The 26,401-nt window shown below is 35.3% G+C and overlaps 1 protein-coding gene and 1 pseudogene across 4 annotated transcripts in view; one reads left to right on the top strand and one right to left on the bottom strand.

Annotated features, from left to right (window-relative positions):
- CDK19 (cyclin dependent kinase 19) overlaps window positions 1-26,401 on the top strand; it is a 214,425-nt gene that overhangs the window by 80,462 nt on the left and 107,562 nt on the right. Inside the window, exons 3-4 of one of the 4 annotated variants that reach the window (XM_072643050.1) lie at window positions 474-521; window positions 21,242-21,398. The exons of the other annotated variants lie outside the window; for them this stretch is intronic. The gene's annotated coding sequence lies outside the window, so the exon portion shown is untranslated. The remainder of the gene's footprint in view (window positions 1-473; window positions 522-21,241; window positions 21,399-26,401) is intronic. 4 annotated transcript variants of the gene reach the window in all.
- LOC140526658 (GTP-binding nuclear protein Ran pseudogene) lies at window positions 13,555-16,471 on the bottom strand (annotated as a pseudogene).

Genomic DNA, 26,401 nt, shown 5'->3' with positions numbered 1-26,401 from the left:
CAGTTCTTATGTACCTTACTGTTTTTGTGCTGTTAAAAGTTTTGACTGCATACTACTTGCAGAAGAAGGTGGTTAGAAATTCAATATCATACAGATTCTTTAATAAACTATTTTAAAACATCATCTTGCCATTTCATAGGAATGGTAGAAAAAGATTTGGAATCTAAGCACAAACTTATAATAACCATGTCCAGAGAACTGTTGATGCCATGTGTGAGTGTGAGAATTCCATGTATGTACATAGTTATATACACACGTGTGTTTATGATTTAACTTTTGTGTTGGACTTAAAATTAATGAAGACATCACAGTTTCCCTGAATTGCTTTTTTCTGTAGTTTATCAGTTGTTAAATTACTTTTGTTTTTCCTGTTATTGAAGAATCAGAATTTAAAGCTATTGGTTTGGGCTTATATTTAATTAATGTCTATTGAACTTTTAACTGTGTTAAATTTTTTTTCTCTCCTTCTCAAGGTCTTTTATACTGTTTGCCAAAAACAGATCTACTCTTGATATGCCAGGGTATGTGTATTTAAATATGTAGATAAGTCATTGGGGAATACACTGATATGTGATGCTCTCAAGTGAGCCCTTCTTTCCTTTTAATACAAGTTGTCTTCCTCCATTAGAATATGAACTCCTCAAAGAGAAGAAGTTGATTTGTTTGTAGCTACTAGGTGATGCAGTGGATAGAGAGAGCTGGAACTGGAATAAGGAAGATCTAGTTCAAAATTGACCTTAGACACTTATTAGCTGTATAAACCTGAACAAGTTCCTTAACCTCCTGTATGTCTCAGTTTCCTCATCTGTATAATAAAGATGGTAAATAACATCTAACTCTCAAAGTTGTTGTGAGGATCAAATGAAACAATATTTGTAGAGTGCTTTTCAAATATTAAACATAAATCCTAGCTTAAATTTTTTTTAAAAAAATTTTATTTTAAAAAATATTTTCCCCCACTTAAGTGTAAAGACAATTATATTTTTATTATTTTAAAAAATTTTTAAGTATATAATTTATTTATTTTTCACTTCTCAACATTCACTTGCACAAGAATTTGAATTCAAAATTTTCTCCCCATCTTTCCCCACCTCCTACCCCAGAACAACATGCACCTCATCCACCCCTTCCTCCAGTCTGTCCTCCCTTTTATTACCCACCCTTCTTCTATCCCCCTTCCCCTCTATTTGCTATAGGGCCAAAAAAGGTTTCTATACTCCATTGCCTGTATATCTTAATTTCTAGTTGCATGCTAAAACAATTTTTAACATTCATTCTTAAAGTTTTGAGTTCCATGTTCTCTCCCTCCCTTCCTACCCACCCTCATTGAGAAAATAAGCAATTCCATATGGGTCACACATGTATAACAATGCAAAGCACTTGCATAATAATTATGTTGTAAAAGACTAACCACATTTTCCTCTGTCCTATCCTGCCCTCCATTTATTCCATTCTGTCCCTTGACCTGTTCTCCCACAGTAGTGTTTGCTTCTGATTATCCTTTTCCCCAATTTGCTGTTCCTTCTATTATCTTCCCACTCCTATCCACTTCCCCCTTGCCTTCCTGGAGGGTGAAGTAGATTTCCATATCCAATGGAGTGTGTGTTGTTCCTTCCTTAAGCCAAATCCCATGAGAGTAAGGGCTGAATTATTTCCTTTTATCTCCTCCCTCTTCCCTCCCTTGTGTGAGATGATTTGGTATATTCTACCTCTCCCTTTCTCTTACTCCCAGCTCATTCTATTTAACAGTACGTTTTAATTTTTTTAGTTATTCTCCTTTCATATTCAGCTCACCTTGTACCCTCTATGTGTGTATACATATATATATGTATACACATACACACGTATAATATACACATACATACATACCCATACACACCTACATGTATATTCCCTCTAACTACCCTAATCCTGAAAAGGGTCTCATGAGTTACAAATAATATCTTTACTTATAGGAATGTAAACAGTTCCACTTTAATGAGTTCCTTAAGGCTTCTTTTTCCTGTTTTATCTTTTCATACTTCTCTTGATTCTCATATTTGAAAGTCAGATTTTCTACTCGGCTCTGATCTTTTCAACAAGAATGCTTGGAAGTCCTCTATTTCATTGAAATTCCATTTTTTCCCCTGAAGTGTTATACTCAGTTTTGCTGGATAGGTGATTCTTGGTTTTAATCTTTTCTCCTTTGACCTCTGGAATATCATATTCCAGGCCCTTAGATCCCTTAGTGTAGAAGCTGCTAAATCCTGTGTTATCCTCACTGTATTTCCAGAAAACTTGAATTGTTTCTTTCTGGCTGCTTGTAATATTTTCTCCTTGACCTGAGAACTCTGGAATTTGGCTCCAATATTCCTAGGAGTTTTCCTTTTTGGGTTCTCTTTCAAAAGATGATCCGAGGATTCTTTCCATTTCTATTTTAACTCTGATTCTAGAATATCAGAGCAGTTTTCCTTGATAATTTCTTGGAAGATGATGTCTGGGCTGTTTTTTTATCCTGGTTTTCAAGTAGGCCAATAATTTTTAAATTACCTCTCTTAGATCTATTTTCCAGGTCAGTTGTTTCTCCTGTGAGATGTTTCACATTGTCTTCTATTTTTTCATTCTTTTGGTTTGTTGGCTTTTTGGGCCTCTTATGTCATTCGAGTTAGTTTATTTTTAAAGGTATTATTTTCTTCAGCATTTTTTTGCTTCTTCTCTAGCAAGCTGTTGAATCACTTTTCATAATTTTCTTGCATCACTCTCAGTTCTCTTCCCAATTTTTCTTCCACCTCTCTTACTTGATTTTCAAAATCTTTTTTGAGCTTTTCCATGGCCTGAGACCTTTGCATATTTTTTTTGGAGGTTTTGGCTGTAGAAGCCTTGACTTTGATGTCTTTCTCTGATGTATGCTTTGTTCTTCCTCATTCAAAAGGATGGAAGAAAATACCTTTTCACCAAGAAAGTAACCTTCTGTAGTCTTATTTTTTTTTTCTTCCTGTTTTTGGGAATTTTCCCAGCCAGTGATTTGACTTTTGAGTCCTTTGTCAAGTGGAGGGTATACTCAGGAGACCTGTAAGTTCTCAGTTCCTCCAAATTGGCACAATCAAGGGAGAGGATGTTCTCCTGTCTTAGCCTGTGTTCTCGTCTATGAGCAACCACAAGCACTCTTTTCTGCCCCTAAACTAGGAGTAGGATTCCCTCTCTTCAGCCACCACCAACTCCATCTGGCCAGCCAGCGTTCCTCCTCAGCCCAGGACCACTACTCTGTGCTGAGACCCAGAGCAATTGCTCAATTCCCCCAGGGTCTTTAGGCCAGGGCTACAAAAGTGGAAGCTGCTGCAGCAGTGGCTGCTGCTCTGGGTGGCCAAGGCTGGTGAAAGAGCTTTCTTACTGATCTTTGAAGCTGTCTTTCTGTTTGTGGGTTGAGAAATCTGGGGACTCCAGCTGCTACCCTTGATTCCGTGCCCTGAGGACTGCTTCAGTTTTGTCCTAGCAGCATGGCCCAGGCTGAGCTGCCCTCTGCTTCCAGCCCTGCTTCCAGCTTGGTGTGATAGACCTTTCCTGTTGGCTTTCCAGCATGTGTTGGGCTCGAAATCTGTTTCAGTCTGTCAGTTTGTGGCTTCTGCTGCTCTTGAACTTGTTTAGTCATTTTTAACAGGTATTTTATGGGTTATTGGGGGAGACCTAGAACAGGTCCATCCTTCTCCTCCACCATCTTGGCTCTGCCCCACCAAAGACAAATTTAAATATTCATTTTGGGTTCAAATTTTTTCTCTGTCTTCCCCATATTTCCCTTCCCTGAGAGAATAAGCAGTTTGATATAGGTTACATATATTTAACAATGCAAAACACATTACCATATTAAGTCATGTTATGAAAGAAGATGCTGACCCAAAGGAAAAAAATACAGAAAGTGAAAAATAGTATGCTTTGATCTGCATTCAGAGTCCATCAGTTCTTTCTCTGGATGTAGATAGCATTTTTCATCATGAGTCCTTTGGAATTGTCTTGGATCATTGTATTGTTGAGAAGAGCTAAGTCATTCACAGTTGATCATTCTATATAGTATTGCTGTTACTGTGTATAATGTTTTCCTGTTTTTGCTCTCTTTACTTTGTATCAGTTCATGTAAGTCTTTCCAGGTTTTTCTCAAAGTATCCTGGTTATCGTTTTTTTATAGTACAGTTACATTCCATTACAATCATGTGTCACAACTTGTTTAGCCATTCCCCAATTGAGGGGTATCCTCTCAATTTCCACTTCTTTGCCATTGCAAAAAAGGCTGCATTTTAAATAGCTTCTTTCCCTTTATTTGCTTTCTTTGGTTTACAGACCTAGTAGTTGTATTTAAATGCTAGCTTTCTTTTCATTGCATTCCACAGTTCTTGTATAAAATAAATGCTTAATAATTGCTTGTTGTTGTTTTACTGCTGCATATAATGCACCAAGCTGTTGTTTCAACCATATCAGTTATCTGTAGGCAATATCAAAGTTTCTCTTATTGAATGAGTCTTTATTCTAGGTAATTATGTAAACCACTCAATGTGATGCAAAAAAAATTTTATGATGCTTAATTTTGAAAAAGTTTGTTTTTAATTGTTAAAAAACATTTACTTTTCCCTGGAAATTTTTTACTTTTGTCTGCGTGTTTTGCATATCATTTCTATTTATTAGATTTCATGCTGTCAGCAGCTAAAGCCTTTGTACAGAACAGTCTCTTCTGCTTCAAAGCAGTTATGAATCCCATTGTTTTATAGAGTAAATCATATTTTTTGGACTTGAACTTTTTTCATTGTATTTCAGAATTATGTTAAGTGGTTTATTCTTTGCTTGTATTCTTTTTGGCTTTTTAAAAATTAATCAAATTCATAAAAGTTAATGAATTAACTTGTTTCTAAAAAATGCTTTTAGAGAATTTTTAATATAATATATAACATGACATATGATATTCCCTAATAACATCAATAAAATAAGGAATAAAATACAGGAATAAATGCTGAACTGTTTTCAGTTTTTTAAAAGGAAAAGCAGTATATACTATGTGTGCTTACATTAAAAAAAATAGAATCTTATTTGCTTCTGTGACCCCTCATCCATTTTTCATATGTTTATTTATTACATTTTAACTTTAGTTTCATATAAGTTTTTACGTATTTACTGTGTCTGTTGTGGTTCTAAATGTATATTTTCCTACTATGTATTATTTCATATAAGGTTTTCCAGTTTCCAGGATAATTTTTAGAATGATAAATGTTAAAATTTTTGTCCTTGAAATAATTAGGAGTTAGTAGCCTTTTGAGATCTGTGCTACTAGGTGATAATTTAATCATATCATCATCAGAAGGATAAAGAGTTTGTAAATATCTGTTTGAAAGATAGTATAATGGGCTAGTGCCTTGAACTGGGAAACAGGAGACCAGTGTTCTTGTCCTGGTTGTCCAACTTTGGTCATACTCTCTTTGGGCTTAGTTTTCTTATCTGTAAATTGAAGGGATTGAACTATATAGCTGCTTCTAGCTCTAAAATTTAGAAATTCTGAGGCAACTAGAGAAAAAGGCTGTCTGGTCGAGATAACCTTTTATTAGATCATTAAAAAAAAAATTGTGTGAATGTAATTGTGGAGGCCTTGTGGTATAGTCAAGAGAAGTCCTCTTTGGAGTCATGAAGACATGTAGTCAGGTTCTGCCTCTGGCTCATATAAGTTTTTGACTGTTGATGCTTACCTTCTTAATGACCTAATTAATCTGAAGAAATCACAGATACAGACCAGAACCAAAAGTAAAAAGGACGAAATGGGAATAATGGGTACACTTGCTTTATTTCATTCTCTGGCCATTAAAAATTCTTTTCCTGTGAAGTGACTGTTTTTATTTTGTTAGTGGATTCAGTATAAAACCTCTATAGTGAAATGCTAAATTTGTACCCGAATAACTTGAGAATTCCATAGAATTTTGTAGGTGAAGGGGACTTTAAAAGTAGTCTAGTTTCAAGGCTTTCTTTTTGTATACATGATGAAGCCCGCACAGAGATTTGATTCCGGCAAAGTCATATATGTAGCTAGATACTAACAAGGTTTTAAATACTTGGGTCTCTTGACTCTCCTAGCTTAGTATTGTTTCTTTCTATTATAACATACTATGTCTTATTGAGCAGTTTAGATTAATAAGTGAAGCCTAAAGATAAGTAGTAAGGTCCAGTGTACTTTGTTTTGTTGCTAGTGAATGATTACAATTCTTCAACAGTCAGTTGTTAACAATTCTCAGTTTAAAACTGAAAGTTAGATGAGAGGTTTTCTGGCTTACTTATGTGTTTGCCATATCAGGTGTCAAACTCTTTGCAGACATATGGCCTGAAAAACTAAGTGTGGCCAGAACCAGACTAAAATGTAGTTTGGAAATGGGTACTAGATTAAATAAAAATACAACAAAGATAATGTTAATTTGTAGTTTTATAAATCAATATGTCGGCCTCGGATTCAATTCAATACTGCTGCCTTAGAGGAGCCTTTTTTTTGGGTTGTAGTTACCCAAATGTTGTTTATAACCACTTAAAATACTACAAAAATAACAGTATTGAGGATTTTCCTTTTAGGTAGAAAAAAATAATATTTATTGGTTCTTTGATGTCACCAATTTGGGTCACCTTATGTACTGTGATCTTCTTTAGATTAACTTCTGACATTGCATGAGTGCCAGCGCATCCTGTGGGCTGTTAATTAACCCTTGTTCTTGCTACATGATCGATCCATCTCCATTTCCAGTTATGTACTTCTAATTCATATAAATAAATTAAACAAGATTAAAGCCCATTCCCCACCCAGGAAATTAAAAAGATATTTCCATTAAACACTAATCTTAATCCAGTGTTTTTCTGGAGGAAAAAGATCTAATATGGCCTTTTCCTTTTATTTAATATGTAGTCATTGAGAATTTAAATGCCAAACAGAAGATGGCATATTAGATTCTGACAGTAATAGAAAGGCACTGAGGGACCGAAAAGAGGTGGGGAGGGGTCAGTGGTTGGAGTGGAGTAATTCTTTACAAAGACAAGTTTTACTGATGAGAAGAGACTGGAGTGGGAAGAGACTTAAATCAGGAACTCAGTAGGCTATTGGAATAGCAGAGGCATAGTATAGGCATGAGATGTTGAGAGTCTGAGTCAAGGTGGTTGCAGTCAGAGGAGAGAAGGGGGAATATACTAGAAATGTCAAAGGGTAGAAACGAAAGGACTTAAAAATTAATTGGATTTGGAGGAGAGGTGAGAAAGAGTGAGGAATCAAAGACGATAGGTTGGTGCCCTCATTAGTAATAGGGAAGTTAAAAAGAAGAGGGGCTAATATGGAAATGTTTTGCATGACTACACATGTATAATCTATATCAGATTGCTTGCCTTCTCAAGGAGGGAGGAAAGAAAGGAGAGAATTTGGAGCTCAAAAATTTTTTACCTTAAGAAATTGAGAAAAAAATTGAAAACTTTGAAAAAGTGTACCTTTCTATTTAAACAGATGATTGCAGTCAAGATTAATAAATGAAGCATAGAAATAAATAATAAGATCCAATGTACTTTGTTTTGTTGCTTGTATATAGGTACTGTTCTCTAACAGACAATTGTTTACTGTTTTAGTTTGAAAGGTAGATTTGGAATTTGAGGAGAAATTGAGAAAAAAATGAAGGAAATTTAAGAAAAGGGAAGAGTTTTGAGGAAAAGACAATGAGATTAGTTTTGGACATGTTGAGTTTAAGATGTCTATGGGATATCCAGTTTAAGATGTGTATTAGAGAGTTGAAGCTATGAGACTGGAGGTCAGGGGAGAGGTTGGGGTGAATAAATAGGTCTGACAATCATCATCGAAGTGGTGATAATTAAATCTATGGGAGCTGATGAGGTTATCAAGTGAGAGAGTATAGAAGGGGAAGAGAAGCGCTGACCCCAGGCAGAACCCTGTGTGACATGCACTGTTAGAGGATGTGACCTGGTTGAATATCCAACAAAGATGACATATATAAGCACAGCTAGATAGGGGGGAGGAGGAGAACCAGGTTACAGTAGTGTCACATATATCTGAAAAGATGAGAATTTCAAGGAAAAGAGGGTGTTCATCAGTGTCAGAAGCTTCAGGGAAAGTCAGGAAGGATGAAGATTTGAGAAAGGCCCTTTAGAAGAGCAGTTTTAGTTGAGTGATGAAGTTGAAATTCAATCTTTGCACCTCTTTTATGTGATGTAATTTGCACTTTTCTGCCTCCTCATTTCCTCTTCTCCCAATAAAATCCCTTTTCACCTCTTAGATTTTTTTTTTTATCATTACATTAAAGTCAACTTATACCCATGCCCTCTGCCTATGTATACTTCTTCTAAATGTCATTATAAAGATACAGTTCTCAAAAGTTACAAGTATCAACTTCCCTAGTAGGGATGTAAAGTTTGCCCTTACTGAATAACATGGTGGTTTTTTTCTTTTCTGTTTACCTTTTTATTCCTCTCTTGAGTCTTTTATTTGAAGAACAAATTTGGCTGCAGTATTCCTCGGCATTTCATCTTCCATTCCACCAAATATACTCTTAAAGATGTCTTTGAATCTTGACTCTTATCAAGTGTGTTACTCAGCCCCTCTTGCTGTACCTTTTGCCATCTCCAGTGTACTTTCTACCATATCCCTCTCTCTGTCAGTGGAAGTAGAAAAAGAAATCATTAAAGGTATCATCAGAGTCACCTACAAATGAATAATACATTCAACCACTTCTGATGATTTGTTCAAATAGAATAAGAAATTAAACAAAAATGAAAAAAACTAAGAAAATCAAGAGACCAACTATAAAAGAAAAAAGAGCCTGAAAACATTTTTAAAATCAAATGAGGAAATTGAAGGATTAAAAGATATGGAGAAAAGGAGAGGTTAGTAATGGAAGAAATATGAACAATATAATGAATGCATTAAAAAACCTAAAAAATTTTAGAAGAACTGACTTCTGAATTATTACAGTCCGAAAATATATGACATATAATGTAGAACAATTGGCAATATAGGCTCAAAAATTTTTGCATATTCAAGCTACTGGAAATCATGGATCATAGTGTTGCTGTTTCAGAATCATGGGGAGGGAGGAGGGAGAACAGATTTGAATATTCTGTTTCATGAAGTTGTTCATGAAGTAGTTCTTCAGAACTAGTGAAAACAGTTAGAGAAATACAAAGTAATACATTTTCCCTAACAGCTGTATAGCTAGAAACATTTTAGATTACAACGTTGATAGACCTTTTAATGGTTGTCATATTTACAGGATAAGTAGAAAAAAATGTGTTTATTGGTGTTATAGGATTAAATTAATTTGATGTCATTCTGAATTCATTCCTCCATGAGTATGTAGAATTGCATGCATGCCTCCACTCTCCCATCTAAAAGTCCAGTGGCGTATTGAAGTGATTGTTGAGGCAGCACAAGAGTAAGGGTGTTTCCTAGCACCACATAGTGTAAAACAAGATTGAGATTGATATTCAGGCATGTCCTGGTTTTTTTCTTTTTCTTTTTCTTGTTAAAAATATTAATGGGAGATGATACATTTTATAATAATATAGTTAACCCATATTGGTCTATGACTTAGAGTTGGAAGGGCCTTTAGAGAGTATTATCACTTCCTCATTATTCAAATGAAAAAACTGAAGTCCAGAGAAATTAAAAATGGCCTCTGGGTCATATAGCAAATTAGTGACAATGCTGGTACAAGAACTTGAGTCTCCTGAGGTAAAGGGCTGTGCTCAATATCATGTGTTTCAAGGGATGATTTCCTTTTTTATCCTTTGGTTACCCTGGAAATAGGTTCTATATATTCTATTCACTGAATAGGGGAGTACTTATATATAAAATAAAGAAGTTAAGGGGAGAGTAGTAGTCTGATCTATATTTTCTGTCAGTGAGGAAAAAAATCTGGAGAATAGGGTTGGTGGATATCATTTGGTTATCTGGAGAACATATTATTTTGGGACTAGGTTGAATGGATATGCTGAATTCTGAAGCCTTCCAAACTTGGTCTGACATTCTAATATAGGTGTTAGCAATGCAAGACTATAGAAGTGATTTTGTTGGTGTACTGGGCACTGCCAAAATCTTGTGCAAAATTTCAAAGTAAACAATCAGTATGGGCAAAAATAAAACAGTTGATGCCTTTAAAAGACTTATAGTCTATTGAGGAGACAGCATATACAAAATAAATACAAGCTTCTTTTTTTCAGGGAAGGCATTAGCAGTTGAGGGATCAGGAAAGGTCTCATTATACTTAAGTTTCAGTTACCTTGCTGTTACCCCTGATAGAAAGAGGCCACTTGGCTATTTTAGGAGCCTCACTTGGTGGGATAACCTTCCAGAGTTCTTTCTTCAGCTTTTAGGATTTAGAAACTCACTTTGTAAATTCATCAAAGTTTGTTTAGGTCTCATGGCATAGACTAACATTAACTAAACTTACAAGGAACCAATTAATTAACTAGAATTCCTATTTATTAATTTATAATGTGAATCACATCTACTTCAACATATTGTGCCAGTTTGTATAATGTGTTGCCTTCTGGTAACTGTGCTCAATGCTGGAGACATTTGATAAAACATACTTTATTTTGATCACTCTGACTTTTTCCTGTTCAGTTCAGCAGGTATTAATTGCTTTGTTCTGTACTAGATGGTAGGCATACAAAGACCAAAAACAAACCAAAAACATCTTACCTAACACAATCATTTACATTCAGTTCTCCTAGACCTATATAGCATATATACAGATAAACATTAGTTATATGCAAGTATACAAAATTAGTACAAAGTAATTTCTAGATGGAGACACTAACAGCCAAGGCAGTCAGTCAGTAAAAGCTGTTTGCCAGTCATTGCAGAAAGTACTCGGGATATGAAGACAGAAAAAAAACCACAGCCCCGTTACCTTCTTTTGGGGGAAATACTGTCTATATACATGTAAGTACAAAATGGATACAAAGTAATACGGGGAAGGCCCTAGAAGCTGAGGGAATTTAGAAAGGTCTCATAGGAAGAGAGATACTTGTGAATCTTGAAGGCAGCTAGGGGATTCCAAGAGGCAGAGGCAATGAAAGAGAGCATTCTAGGCTTGCAAAAGTGCACCAAAAACACATATGGAACATGTAGTATGATGTAAGGGGAACAATGAGTAGGATATTTGAGTGTAGGTTATAAAGGAGGAATAATATGTAATAAACCTGAAAATCTAGATCATAGAACACTTTTAAGTATTAAATAGAAGAGGTTGTATTTTATTCTTAAGGTAATAGGCAGCCACTGAAGCTTCTTGAGTAGGTGTGATTAGACTTGGACATAAAGAATTAGCACTTGGGTGTCTGGTATGAGTCTGAAAGTCCTATACGACCTAATTCCTTACCTCCCTCTGGTTTCTTTTTTTCTCATTTTCTCTCTCCTCGGTACCTTTCTTCCTTCTCTAATTTACTGAGACTGTTCTCAGGTAAAGGTAGATAATATTAAAGCTGTTGCATCTAAAGTGTGAATGACTTAATAGTAATGTAGTAATAGACTTAATCCTCCTGCATGAATTTGTTGCCAAAGAGCTTACTAGATCCAAAAACTTTCCCATTAGTAGAATCTGGGGAGAGATTTCTGAATAGTCAGACCTTCTAATTCTCTTTGTCTCAACCCCCCCCCCCCCAATTTTTTTTTAACCAGGGAGTAAAACATTGTTTATTGTCCCACTACCATAACCTCTACTTTGCCCTTGATCCCCACACTTTATTTGTGGCTTTAAGCCATAGGACACTTAAGTCATTATTAGTGAAGAAGATGTGTTGACCCAGTAAATAATGAATTAACAAAAATGGAAATGTTCCTGAATGACTTTTTCTGCTTTGATTTTTCTCCATTGCAATAAGTAGAAAATAAAATTTCCCTATAAATTACTTGTGCTGGATGACATTGCAGAGTGCTGAGAACCAGAGGTTGTTTGTTTTATAAAATGATAGAATCATAGAATATTTGAAGGCAGAAGGCAACTTGGTAGCAATCTAGTTTAGTTTACACCTGAGAGGAAATCCTATTGCAGCATACTTGAAAAGTGGCCTGTGCTTGAAGACCTTCAAGGAGGGAGGGGGAGCTCATTACTTTTCCAGGTAGCCCATTCCATTTTTGGACAGCTCTAAAGGTTAGTAAGGTATTTTGTTTTGTTTTATTTTTTATGTCATTAAGCCTAGATTTGCCTCTCTCTAACATCTAGTTGCTACTAGTTCTATCCTTTAGGGACAAATAAAACTAGTCTAATTTTTTTTCCATAGGATGTCCTTTCATATACTTGAAAATTTCTCTGATCTTAATCATAGATTAATCATCATATGACATGGACTCAAGGCATTTCACTATCCTGGCTGCCCTCCTGGTTATTATTGTTTTTACAGTGTGTTGTTCAGAACTGAATGTACCACTCTCAATGAAGGCTGACAAAAACCGAGTACAGAGGGGTATCACTTCCTTTGCCCTGGAAGTTATGTCTCTTTTAATGCAGGCCAGCATGGCCTTAACTTTTTTGACTCCTTTGCTTTATCATACTCATGACTCATACTGAAGTTGGGTCTGTGGTAGGTCTTTCAAAGACAAAATTTTAACTATGCTTTCTCTCACTTTGCATTTGTGAAGCTGATTTTTCTCTTTAAGTCCAGGTTAAGGCCTGCTGTTGCAGGCAAGAACAGCTTTAGGTTACCCCAGAGTGCTATCTCAAACCCCCTTGCTTTCTGTAGTTGGCTGGGGCTTAAAAAGAAATGTTTATTTGGATTTCTTAATACATGGAAGGTCTTAGGTGGAAGAGAGAATTGAGAATGGGGAATGAGATTTTTATATCTGAATCTGGAGGTTCAGAGTCACTGGGATGGTTGAGTATAAGGGGGATAATATACGTTAACGTATAATATACGTTAACTATTGAGAAGTTGGTCCATGTGGTGTGTCAGTGGTTAGAGGGAGGCATGTGCTCAAATTGTACCAGCTCCTCCCTTCAGCTTCCCCCTCATGGCAGTTGGTGTTGTGTCCTGTGAGGACCCTAGTTGATCTGCCTCACAGAGGCAGAAGCAGGTAGAGGTGTGTTAGCTCCTTCAGGAGGTGTAGGAAGTACCTTACTTGCTCTGGGGAAGACTGAAATGGGGAGGGGAGGGGATGGGGGGGGGGGGGAGTGGGGAGGCAGGAGATTGAAGACATTGCATCTAGAGACTGTAGGAGTACTCTAGAGATAGGCCTGATCAGGCCCTCACTGAAAAAGGCAGCCAATTAATTAGTGATTGGTACTGGAAGCAGCTTGGGGCAAAGGGGATTCTTATCTCCCTGTTGTTGAGTGCTAGAGATTACACTGGGATTCCTGACACATAATAGGTGGATAATAAATGTTCGCTTGATTTGTCACTAATTTTTTTGGTTCTTTTTGACCACTCCTCTCCTTTGCTGAATCATCCTCTTTCGCCTTTCTATAGGTGTTTCCCCCAACCTCTGTCTTTGGTTTCCAACTTTCTCTCAACATTCTTAATGACCTCATCAGCATTCATAGCTTTAGTGATTATCTGTCTGGATGATTCTCTCCAGAATTCTAGTGTTAATAATCATGTGCATATTTCAAACCAGATATTCCATAAGCACATTAAGCTTAATATGGTGTGAACAAAATTGATTATCTTTCCCTTTAAAACTCATTCCTCTTCTGATTTTCCCAGTTTTAGTTGAGGGAACCAATCTTTCCAATCACCCTGGTTGAAAACCAGCAAAGTCATACCTTGGTTCTCACTCTTCCTAACCTCATCCATCCGATCACTTGCCATTTTTTCTCCACAATATCTCAGCTATCTATTCACTTTTCTACATTCACTTGTCTACTACACTAATCTAGACTACTGCAGTATCCTTAAAAAATATTTATAGATGTGTCTTCTGCTTTTTATATCATCATAGTTTTCCCTGGTATCTCTCCCTTTTCTCCTCTCCAAGAATCATCCCATTATAATTGTATTTTTGAAAACTCCCAGCTCCTGAAAGAAATAAGAAAGAAAAAAAATTAGTCTTAAACCATGTGTAATGTGCAACATGCGGATCAGACCTCACACCTTCACAAAGGGGATGGTTGGGAGTATTCTCTTATCTTTTCTTTCATGTCATGCTTATTCTTTATTTTGTTACATTCACTTTAGATTTCAGGGTGTGTGTTCTTTTTATTTATGTTATTGTAGTCATTGTGTATATTGTTTTCTCATGCTTCCCTGTATCATTATACTCATTATTTTTTACAGTATAGTAATATTCTGTTACATTCTTGTATCAAAATTTGTTTAACTTTTCTCCATTTGATGGGCATCTACTTTGTTTCCAAATCTTTGCTGTCACAAAAAGTACTGCTATAAACATTTTGGCTTATGTGGAACTACTAGCTTCTTTTGGGTTTAAGCTCAGTAATAAAGTTTTTGGTTCAAAGGGTATGGACATTTAGTCACTTTATTTGCATAATTAAAATTGTTTTCCAAAACATTTGTACCATTTCACAGCAAAACAGTGTATTAATGTGCCTGACATTCCACCACTCCTTCAACATTGATTATTGCCATTTTTTTGGGTCATTTTTTGCCAGTTTGCAGGGGCTGGGATATAAAATCTCAAGGTTGTACATTTCTCTTATTTGGGTTATTACTGTAGCATTTGTTCATGTATTTGTGAATCCTTTATAGTTCTTCTTGTGAGAACTTTTTATTACTTTCCTTTGACTACTTAACTATTGGAGAATAGATGCAGTAGCCCTCTAATTGATCTTTCTCCCTCAGATTTCTCTTCTGTCCTACATACAGTTGTCAAAAAGAACTTGCTAAAACACAGGTCTGAAAATGTCATTCCCCTCCCTCCTCAATAATTTCAGGTGACACTCAATTGCCTTTAGACTCTATTACAAACTTCCCTGTTTGTCATTTTTTCTCATTTTCTTTTTTAAAAATTATGAACTTGACAAATATCAGTAAATTCAAATATCCATATATAAAGAAAAATAGAAAAAAAAAGAAAGGTATATGAAACCATGAACATATCACATTGTTTCCTTTTTAAAGTACACATTAACTTATATTAGGTATATGTATTAAACACAATAGTACCAGCACTGATTATCTATATTCGCTTTTGTGCTCCTGTCTGTTCCCTTCTGCAGACTTTATAAATGATTCTCTCCCTACTTTTGTTCTTTCTTTCCTTCCTTCCCTCCCTCCCTCTTTTCCTTACACTTTTCCATCTAATATCTCCAAATATTCCAAATTTCCATCTAATATCTCCTAATATAGCCAAACTATAAAAGCTCTCCCTTACAACAAATAGTATAGTCAGAAAAGGCAAATTGATATATTTATTATGTCTAAAAAATTCATGTCTTGCTCTGGACCTCTTTCTACCCCTAACCACTACTACGTCACCTGGCACACAGTAGTTATTTAATACATATTTATTTATTAGATATTTGAAATACAACTTTATTATGATCCAAATGAAAAAGGAATAGAAATGACAGTAGCAAACAAGATTCACTGCTGAATATTGTGATGGGACTGCAACAGTCTTATATTTGAAACTCAAAAGGATGCAGTTGTGGTCCAAAACAGCTAAATACCCAGGTCTAAAATATGAATTATATATAATTTTAAAATATGTCCCATTCATTCTGAAGCCCATTCATTTCCTTCAGCAAACCAAAGATTAAGTACATGTTCTACTCAGCAGTATAATATAATGGCGAATAACATACATGACTGATATCACAGGACAGTTGCCTGTAAAACTAGACCTCTGATGCCAGGCTCTAGCTTCATTCCCTTACAGGTCACCATCTTCATCAGGGAGTGCAGTTGTCTGAGCAGTCTAGAAGTCCTGCTCATGCTGTGTTGCCAGTGCTGGATCCATGATAATTTCTGGATGTGCAAGAGCAGGCATGGCAACAAACTCCAAATTAGGGTCTCTGGGAAGTTTTCTAGCAGGCCAAAGGAAGGGCTTTTCAAAGTTGTAGTTACTTTTGGCTGAGATTTCATGGTACTGCAGATTCTTCTTCCTGTGGAAGACAATTGATTTTGCCTTGACTTTTCTGTCCTTGATATCCATGTTGTTGCTGCACAACCCTGTAGCAATATTTTCACATACTCGTACCAGATCTCTATGCCAGTTAGGTACATTCTTGTAAATAACTCTTGATGTTACGTCAAACACTAGAATGACACACTGAGCTTGGATATAATAACTATCTCTCAGTCCACCAAATTTCTCTTGACCGTCTGTCTCCCATACGTTGAATTTAACAGGACTGCTGTTAGTATGGAACACAAGAGGATGGATTTCAACACCCAGGATGGCTACATACTTCTCAAATTCACCAGTCAAGTGATGTTTTACAAATGTGGTTTTCCCAGTACCTCCATCTCTAACGAATACAAGTTTGAACTGCACTTGAGGTTCTCCTTAGGCAGCCATCATGATGGTTCTTCCAGAAGTGTCTCCATCTCTGCCTGACTGAATGATTAATACATATTTATTGATTGATAGACCACAGTTTATAATTCACAGTTCCTTTTTGGCTTTGAACTTTGGGTTCTCCTAATGAGAGCCTACAGTTTTTGATAAGTGTTCCAAGTTCTACTCAGTTTCAAGTTTGAGTTTATCCTTTTAGCTCCTTAGGTTACTAGAAAAGTAGATGATTTTCTCTTTTGGGTCCTTGGTCTACTTTGCTTTCACTGGCTTCAGGTAAAAACTTACTGTCTTGGTATTTACTTTACTTCTCCTGATAGTACTCTTCCTTTTGCTCTATTCTGAAATAGCTTTTTAATTTGTACATTTTTAGTTCCGTTCTCTGTTAATCACTTCCCCCTCGCTCCCTCCCATTCTTTAAGAAAACATGGTATTGTGAAAGAGCAAGCATTGTATTTAAAGTCAGAAAACTGGTTTGAATCTTAGTTTTTCCACTTACTAGATGAGTAACCATGGGCAAATCAGTTGACCTTTCTAAGACTAGATTTCTTTATGTTAGAAAGTGGTCATAAAACTACTTGTACTGATGTACCTCAGGAGGCAGTTGAAAAAAAATGCTTTGTAAATTTTAAAGCATTAAAGGTGTTGCCATTTTTGTTTGTTGGAAAATAGTTTTGGAGGGTCTGTGGTAGGATAGACTCATCAGTTACACTGTGAATGGAGTTGTGAATTAGTCCAGGCACTCTGGAAAGTAATTTAGAATTATTAAATTATTAAAAGTTATCATAACATTTTGATCTAGCAATTATGTTTATATACTAAGGGGATCATGACAGTAAGAGTTTCATATGTACTGAAATAGTCGTAGTAGCACTATTTGTAGTAAGAAAAAGCTGGAAACAAATTATGTGCGTATTTATTATTCATTGAACCCCTCAGTACTCTAGACAACTTTCTGAGACCCTAGGTTTAAGAGAAGGTTTCACTTGTGTAAGTAGAGGGAGTTTCCTCCTCTGAGAGCTCCGTTTAGCAAAGAAATCATAGATCTGGTCCCTGTTGTTATCATTATTATAAGGAATGGCTCTTGGAGGTACCAGGGGAGGAGTGAAGTGGTAAATATAGGTGTGATGCAAAATCCAAAGCTATTAGTTTAAAAAAAAATGTTATAGTAGATTGGGGAATGGCTGAACAAATTGTGGTTTATGACTATAATGAAATAGTTGTTGTGCTGTAAGAAATGACAAATAGAAAGAATTTCTCTCAGAAGTTGGAAGACCGATATGAATTGATGCACATCAAAGAATCAAAAGAACAATATGCACAATAAGTATAATATTGTAAATGAAAGTAATACTAGAAACAGCAGATAAGTTCAGTGACAGTTATAGATGATTAATATTAAAATATTCTTTCATTTCTGTTATTAGTGGAGGGTTCTCAGTGACAGTTGCTATTTAAAATTGTTTTGCTTAAAGCAAAACAATTTTAAAGGGGAGTTACTATGAAAGTTTATTGGGAGGTGATTGTTTTGTCAAAACAATTTTTATTAAATTTTTTTAAAACAAACAGAATAGGAAAAATCTTAAGTATGATTTGAATTGTATTGAGATTGAATTATATCCCACTGATTAGCTCCTCTGTCTGGACCATTTCAGTTTAGGTTGTCTTGGTCTCTGCTTCAAACTGTTACCGAAAAGTCTTTGGCCTAGTGAAATTTACCTGTCTGCATTAGGAAAGTTAATATTATCCCTTCTCTGAGTTTAGGATACGTTGCATTATTAAAGATGACCTGAGCTTTCCCTAGGAATTCCCTTCATTATCTTCCACCTCTTAGATTTTGTCACATCATCTCTTTTAGCCTAAGGTAGTTACCTCTAAATCAACAATAACTTTTGGCAGGGAAAGGTGGCATGTGACCATAGTACAAACTGTATTCTGCATACTCATATTGCTTTGGCTTTAGCTTCATTTAATTTCACAGGCAAACTTCATTTTTCTGACTTTTCTCCTTTATATCATTGTCATCACTGAAATTCTCAGCCTGCTTTCTAGCCCCCAATTGTACCCCTGCCCATTTTCCTGGAGATACATAATTAAGGCGGTTAATGCTTTAAGGTTGTACTAATCAGTGTTCCAAAAAAATCTGTTGACACTTTTCAAGTTTGCTAGACTACTTGAATCGTACAGATACCCTAACATTTGGTTTTCTTATAAATGAAGTATGAATGAATATCATTCATTGATTAATTATTTTACAACACAATGTGATGGTTTATAATTTCTTAGGATAATTTTGAAAGAATTGATTTTTTTAAAGATAATTTCCTCATGTTTTAACGTTCTATATAAAATAAATTCCTTCTGCCCTCTGTCTCCCCCCAACTAGATTGATTGGGTAGTGAAGCAGTTATAGAACTATATAGATATAAATCTAATAATTAATTGCCATGACTTTTTTCTTCCCCCACCCATTCCAATCTCAAAAGCTACGTTGTTTATACAGGTCCTTTTTAATGAGTCCCAAGGATTTAAAACACAATTAGCATTGTTCCATTTCCTTCATTTGAGAAAAATATGCTTCTTAGTAAATGTAATTTGCTTTTGTTAGTGAAGAATGCCATTGAATAATGCCAAACTATTTTAGGAGCTTGAAATTAAAATATTTATAAACAAATCATACTTCAGAAATTACTGTTATTTTAAAAAGGTTTTTCCTTTGTTTGGGTCTATAGCATGGTAATGTTTTTAAAGCTCTCGAGTAAATTTTAGAAAGCTTTGAAGTTGACTGATTATGATAATCATTTTTTAAAAAGAGAAGATCTTTGCAATACACACTAAACCTAATGATGCTGACAGTCCTGTTCACTCTGATAGTGCACTTCACTCTTGATGTGAAGTAGGTTTTTGGTGGTGATCCTAAGACTGCCTAATGTACTAGGTCCTGAGTCTCATGTACTTTCATTTTTAAAACTCGTGAAAACCTAGGTGAAAAAGGAGTCAGGTTTTTTTTTTAGTAATATTTTACCTTAATATGAAATTATCTTAAGTAGGAATTCATATATAAGCCATCTTTTGTTGTGGGAGAGACTGGAATAGAAAGGTCCATTACTGACTAAAAAAGCAATTAACTGTAGTTGGGGGAGGAGGAAACTCTTTAAAGGTAAATAAGAAAACATTCTCTAAAGATTTTTTTCATTACTATTGAGTGAGGTGAACTTTTAAACTGCTTCCTTTAAAGCTTCCCTAAATCAAAGGGAGCTTTAATTTTTAACATTTTCATTTTTTACTTAAAAACCATACAAAATAAATGATTTTTGTTGGAAGTATACCTGAAACTCAATAACATTGTTCACTGTAGAGCAAAAGCCAGTAGAAGGCAAGTCCTTCTGGGACAGTATCCAAGGGATTCTGAAATATCAAAAGAACTTCAGTGTAAGACCTTTTCATCTAGAAGATAGCCCTATGACATGGTTCTCAGGTGTTCTGTTGAGTTCTAGCATACTTCAGTAAGAAGAAGGAAAGGGATTTTAAACCTCAGGCTGTATTTTCCTAATCTTTTTGAAGAACAGTTGCTTGTAGATAGATATTGATGCTTTATCGTCACTCTTCAACGCATGTGTACATGTACAGAGAGCAGACCTTGGCGAATGTCTGTAGTGAAGACTAGAGCCACATGCATGAGGTTTGTATCTAGCATTTTGCCTGTAAACCTTTTAATCCCCTTTGTTTGTGTGATTTTTCTCCAGAATTGCTCATAATGTTAATTTAATTTTCCCAGAAATATTTTGAGTGGGGCAAGGAATGATTTGCCTTGGGCTTTGGAATAGATCTGAGCCCCTGTATCAGGCTAGAGAATTCTGCTGAGGCTGAATTGCTAAGTAAAAATCTTCTGTCTTGACAACAGTTATAGCCTATAAAAATATATTTGCTGAGCCTGGTATAAAATTCAAGACTTGTATAATTAAAATTCACTTGTGAAATCTAAACCACCCTTTCATTGACTAAATAGTGTAATCAAGTCAGAAGCCTTTACTTAACGTTATTAGATGTAGGTGTAAAAAGGCTCAGCTAATGAATAGAAACATAATTCATGAATTTGCTAATCCATCCCCATGGATGATTGCTGGCATGGAGTCTTTGTATTTAAAGAAAACTCCATGTATGTATGTAAGGTAGCTAAATAGTTTGTAGAAAATTGCCATTGAACCAGGGAGCCTGTCTGGTAAATACTGATTTGTGCAACCCTGGGCCAGTCATTGACCCTCAGTGCTGTAGGGCAGCTCTCTGAAGACCTAAGTTGCAGAGAAGTTCGCTGACCTGCACTGGTAGACCAAGTTGCCCATTTCCTGAAATCATGGTGGGGGGGGAGTGTGTGTGTGTGTGTGTGTGTGTGTGTGTGTGTGTGTGTGTGTGTGTGTGTCTGTGAGTCTCTGTGTGTGTGTGTTTCTCTGTGTGTACACACACTCACTCTAGATAATATAAGAACATCAGTCAAATGGCTTCTTAATCACGTAGATTTCTGTCATCTAGAATTTTTAAAGAAAGGTTATTGCCCTGCCTCTTACATTTTTATATAAAGTTTCTAATGTAAAGATGTGATATTTCTCTTTAAAATATTATGAACATTAATGAATTGATGTTAGTTGTGGCTTTCCCTTCTGTTTGCTTTGTGTGTGTAGTGTTTTAACTTAATGGTGGAATGAAACCTAATACCCTTTTGGTTTTAGATTCATTTCTTGTGTGTCTTGGGGGTGACATCTATATTGTATTTCTGTTTAGAGCTGATCTGTCTTTTGACTGATGAACACCAGGGTTCTGTTCAGAGTTGCTTCTCATACTTGAATCCTGATCCTAAGGGGAAGCCAGCAGGGGGTTGACTGTGCTAGAGCAGCATGGACTCAGAGCTCCTCCCAGAGGATACAAAAATGACTCCCAGGTGAGTTGCTCTAGAACCATAGGAGATGGGCTCTTAGGAGATTGTCTGTGCTTTACAGAAGCTAATAGTGAAGGGCCATACAACTGAGCCATTCAAAACTTTAGGACCTAGGATTAATTTTGTTTGTCAAACTAGAGTTTATTCTTTTCAACAGGCCCTTCTTTTTCTAGTCAGAAGAATCCTTTCACTTTGTGCTTTTTGCTTGTTTGATTAATTTAGTTGTATTTTACAGTTATCCTTCTCCTTCCCCCACAATGTGGTTAATACCATAGGCCTGAAGGAATACATTTTAAGTTGTAATGTTAATGTTGGATTAGTTTTGCTAACTTCCTATGATTCTGATGTTTTACTTAGGAAACCTTGATCTGATTTAGGTGGAAATACTAATGACTAGTCCCTGAATATAAATGGAATTGTTTTAGATTGGGTTTAATTTTTTTACTTTAATGAAGATATGTAGAAACTTCAGAATGAATCTGACTTTATATGTTGACTTAAGTAGTTTATTTTTTAATTCACTGTTAAGAAATTTCTGATTCTTATTTCAGTATAATTGACAGAGCATTGAGCTGAGAATTAGGAGACTTAGATTTTGAGTCTTGACTTGCTAGCTAGATGATTTTTGACAAGTTTCTCATTTAGTCTCTCCTCATCTATAAAATGAAAGAGTTGAACTAGATGATCTTAAAAATCTGTCCTCTAAACTTTATTATGATATACAGATTTCTTTTGTGATATTCTTCTGTCCTTTAATTTTCAGTTCCAAATTAATTGGAGCCCCAGCTTTTCCATTTGCTCATTTTAAAAGACAGATTTAGAATATTTGAAGAAAAATAGCCAGTGTAACTCTTTGAGATAGATACCAAGGCAGAAAAAGTTCTGATCCATACAGTAATATAAAATCACTTGTTTATTTCAACTAAGAATGGTAAATTTTTCCTATGCCTGTTCCTTACCAACAAAAAGGTTCAAAAAGTGAGTCATATCAAATAGATGAAAGATTTATGGCACATGTATATAAGATTTCAAGACTGATTTAAGAGTTGTGTAGACATTTCTCTGAGTAATAAAATTATATAAAATGAAGGCCAAAGTATCATGCTTTAATCATAAATAGGCATAATTGAAATGCATTCCTGAATGTAGAATTACATTTTGAAACACACCCACATCTGGGTAGGCACAAAAATATTCATAGAGCTATGTTTTAACTTGCATCTTTACATAGTTCTGTGGAAAAACAAGAGACATGAGTTTCTGCTTAGAAGCCATTCCTTTTGTTTGTTCTTTCATAGGAATGCATAAATTTAGTGTTCCTAATGGTAGTCTGAATTGTTTTGTAGGCAGTCTTAGGTCATGTGTCTCCAGAAATTTTTGTCAGAGATTAATTTATATAGATTTTTTTCTCTTCTGTACTGTCAGGAATATTCGTGGAATATCAGAAACAGACTAGATGCTAACCAACATTAATTTTTTGGGTAAATCTTTAAAATATGTTCAAGTTGAATAGATTCCACAGTTTTGAAATTGAAGTATTCAGAATTCAGCTAGACAAGCATTAACTATCTGCCTATATGTAAGGAACATTTGACACTTGGAATAAAAAACTTTTAAAATAAATTTCCTGTCTCCAAAGAGTTTATCATCTATGGAACTATAAACACAGAAAAAGATAGAGTGCTGGTAGAGAAGAAAAAGAGAGTGATGAAGACAAATTTCTGGAGTAAAGTTGGAGTAGGGAGCAAAATACTTATCAAGATATTAAAGGTTACTTTGAGACTTTTTTGATTTGTTTATGCTATTATGTTAAATCTGAAATAAGATTGTCAGTGCAGTGTTATTAATAATTGCAAAAAATGAAGGAAATCTGAATGCAATAAAGGAATGGTTAAATAAATTGTGGTATATTCATGTATTGGGATTTTTTAATGTACTTAACATATTGACAGATATGAAGAAATAGAGAATATAGAAAGACCTTTATGAAATAATGCAAAAAAAGTGAAGGACCAGAAGACTGACAGAGAGGAAAAGAGAATGAGAATAAATGGACAAATAAAGGTCCTTGATGAAGACAGAAACAAAAAAACTTAGAATATTTTGTGCATTTAAATTCATTTTTAAAAAATATAAATAATTACAGAAGTTTTTAATTGATTTTAGTGATGTTTTAATATTTTTTATAATAAAGTACTTAAATTTTTTTTTTTAGCAGTAAGACTATTTTTAGTATTTTATATGTATAGGCAGTTCCTCCTTTGATTTAGATGTGACTAATTTAAATCTTTTCATTCACTATCCAACTAACTCCAACTTTAGGGTAAAAAAAGGAAGCAAAAACATGTTATTTTTAGATAATCTGTAGATTCAGAAGATATAAAATGGGGCAGTATAAGTAAGGGATGCTAATCCTTGGGGTAGGATTCTAGGTAGGATTAATTATAGTTTGGCCAAAGTTACCTTGGTATTTCACACACACCCCTTTTTGAAACTTTTTTTGGTGACTTTTCCCCCAAAACATTTTCTATGTAATTATTTTGTAAATGTTTATGTGTATGTTTTCTCCCTTGAGTTTGAAAATTTGTATCATATTCTGTACCTACCTACAGCCCTAACACCTTTCTGCTAAGAAAGGTTGCCTCATTAGTCTTCTGAATTGAGTGGTCATTTTATTTATGTACATATTGGGTCTTTCCTTCTGCCTCTGATATTTGGAGGGATTTATTTCTTGTAGTAATCTATCATTGGCTCAAAGGATCTGCACATTTTGGTGAATTTTTGGATATAGCTCCAAATTGCTTTATATAATTGAACCAATCTGCCAGTAGTACATTTTTTCTGTGTGACTTTCATCCAGTAATTGTCATTTTCCTGTTTTGTACCTTTTGTCTGATGGTGGTGAGATAGCAACTTAGAGTTGTGATTTGCATTTTAGTTAAACCCATTCTTATTGTTGTATAACCACTGAATTTAATGGCACAGAGGGAGTAGGAATTTTGATCAGAGAAATAGCAGAAACTTTTAGATATGCACCAACTTTATTTGATTTCACCTTTGACTAATTCCATTGAATATAATTTATATCATAAAATGTTCCAAATAAATCTTCAATTTTTTGACTTAGGATTTGAGTCCCAAGGGAGTACTATTTTAGAAATAGAGGAAATTGCTTGGAAGAGTTGGGTTCAAATCTTGTCTTCATCACTTAATACTACTTGTGTGACCTTGGGCAAGATACTTAACCTATCATGGACCTCACTTTACACATTTGTAAAATGAGAGGTTTGGACTAGATGGCCACTGAGGGCTTTTCTGGCTTTAAATTCAGGAATGTCTTTTCAAAACAATTTAGTTATTCTTTTTAGTATGCATTTTTTTCTTTTCCTATTTTACGTAGTCTTTTGGTATTGCCCTTTTGTTCTTTTACTACTAACACCCTCAATATATAACAGGACAATCAGAGAGGTGTCTTTACTGTCCTGTTATGTATTGGTAGTGATGTTTTATATAAAGGGAGCCCCAGACCTGACCCCCTATTTTGCATGTAAACTGTACCTATTCTGTCCTATATTTTTCTTATGCATGTGCGCCCATGTGTTAGAGAGACAGAGAAAGAGAGAACGAACCTCGTTAGCCTACTATTACCATGTTCTGCCCAGGGAAAGGTAAGCGCCATGGCCAAAAGTTGCCTTTTTTCCTCTGGGTTTACTGGCTATGTTTCTTGCTCCAAGATCAAGCCTTAAACCCAATTCACTCTGGAGCTCATAGCCTGGACAACAAGTTCCCCACCCACCTAGCACAGAGTGAATGTAATAACTAAATAGTAATTGTTTCTCTTTCACCCAGGAACTCTGAGGGTCTTCCCCTCCCAGTTTGATTTTTTTTTTTTTTAATTAAAGGGGCCATCTCTTGAGTAACTTGGAGAAGACTATTTATTGAATGGGTGTATGTGAGAATGTGATAAAACCTTACCCTGAAAGGGTCAGGGTCTCACATTGCATCCTGGGCCATCTCCAGTTGTCCTGATGAATATCAGGCCACTGGACCCAGATGGCTCAGGAGAAGAAAGTGAGGCTGGTGACCTTGCACAGCCCTCCACAGTCCTCTACAGTCATTATCTGATGTCATGGTCCTCTTTGAGAACGAAGGACAAACACAACAACAACCTGAATGGTAGCTAAGTAGGTGACAGTAAAAGAAACTTATTCAGGTGAAAGCCTGAATTTCCTTTCTTGTCATTTCTAAGGGGAAAATATTCCATAAAATAATTATGGCGAACATGTATGTAAAATACTTGCATACCTTAAAATGCTATATAATGATGAACTATTATTCTTATTAGAAAGAGTTCTTTCTAACTCTGAAGGCCTCTATCACCAGCACTGTACTTTGGTTGAATGGGTTTTAGTTCTGGCTCCCCAGGGATTGAATCTGGAGGAATTCTTGCCTTATTGCCTGTTCCACCTTGGTGTCTTAACAGATTTCACTTTATCCTAGTCATTGTTCTTTTAATCTTTCTGTACTCTTAGAAATGTGACTCCCTCCAGAAGATGCTATATCTCTGGCTATCTTCTCCTGTATTCCCATGTTTTGTTTTCTGCCTTCCATTCTTCCTCCCTCACTGGGCCAATCTCTCCCCTTCCCTCTAATATTGAACCTTACTTCTAGTCCTTCTCTCTGCTACTGTTAGTTAGTAAACCACCTTTAAGATTTACTTACATTTTTGTCACTCAATTCATGGAATTTTTGTGGTAGCTTACTGGTTTCAAGGTCGTTCTGTTTCCTTTCTCAGCAACAGTCAGAGTGCTTTTTTTAAGAGCTTACTGTTTCTGAAGCTAAGTTCTGGAACCATTCTCTGCCCTCAAAGCAGCTAACATTTTTCTTTTTAAGGAGATTTAGTACCTTTCTTCTCTGTCCTTACCCTCTCTTTTTACTTTTTTATTATTTATATCTCATGATGTCATTAACTTCTGTTTGGCTAATTATAATGTAAAGGATTTATT

The sequence above is a fragment of the Notamacropus eugenii genome, chromosome 2 (genome assembly GCF_028372415.1).
Source record: "Notamacropus eugenii isolate mMacEug1 chromosome 2, mMacEug1.pri_v2, whole genome shotgun sequence".
In the NCBI taxonomy this organism is placed as follows: domain Eukaryota; kingdom Metazoa; phylum Chordata; class Mammalia; order Diprotodontia; family Macropodidae; genus Notamacropus; species Notamacropus eugenii.
This window is presented reverse-complemented; position numbering and strand designations above follow the sequence as displayed.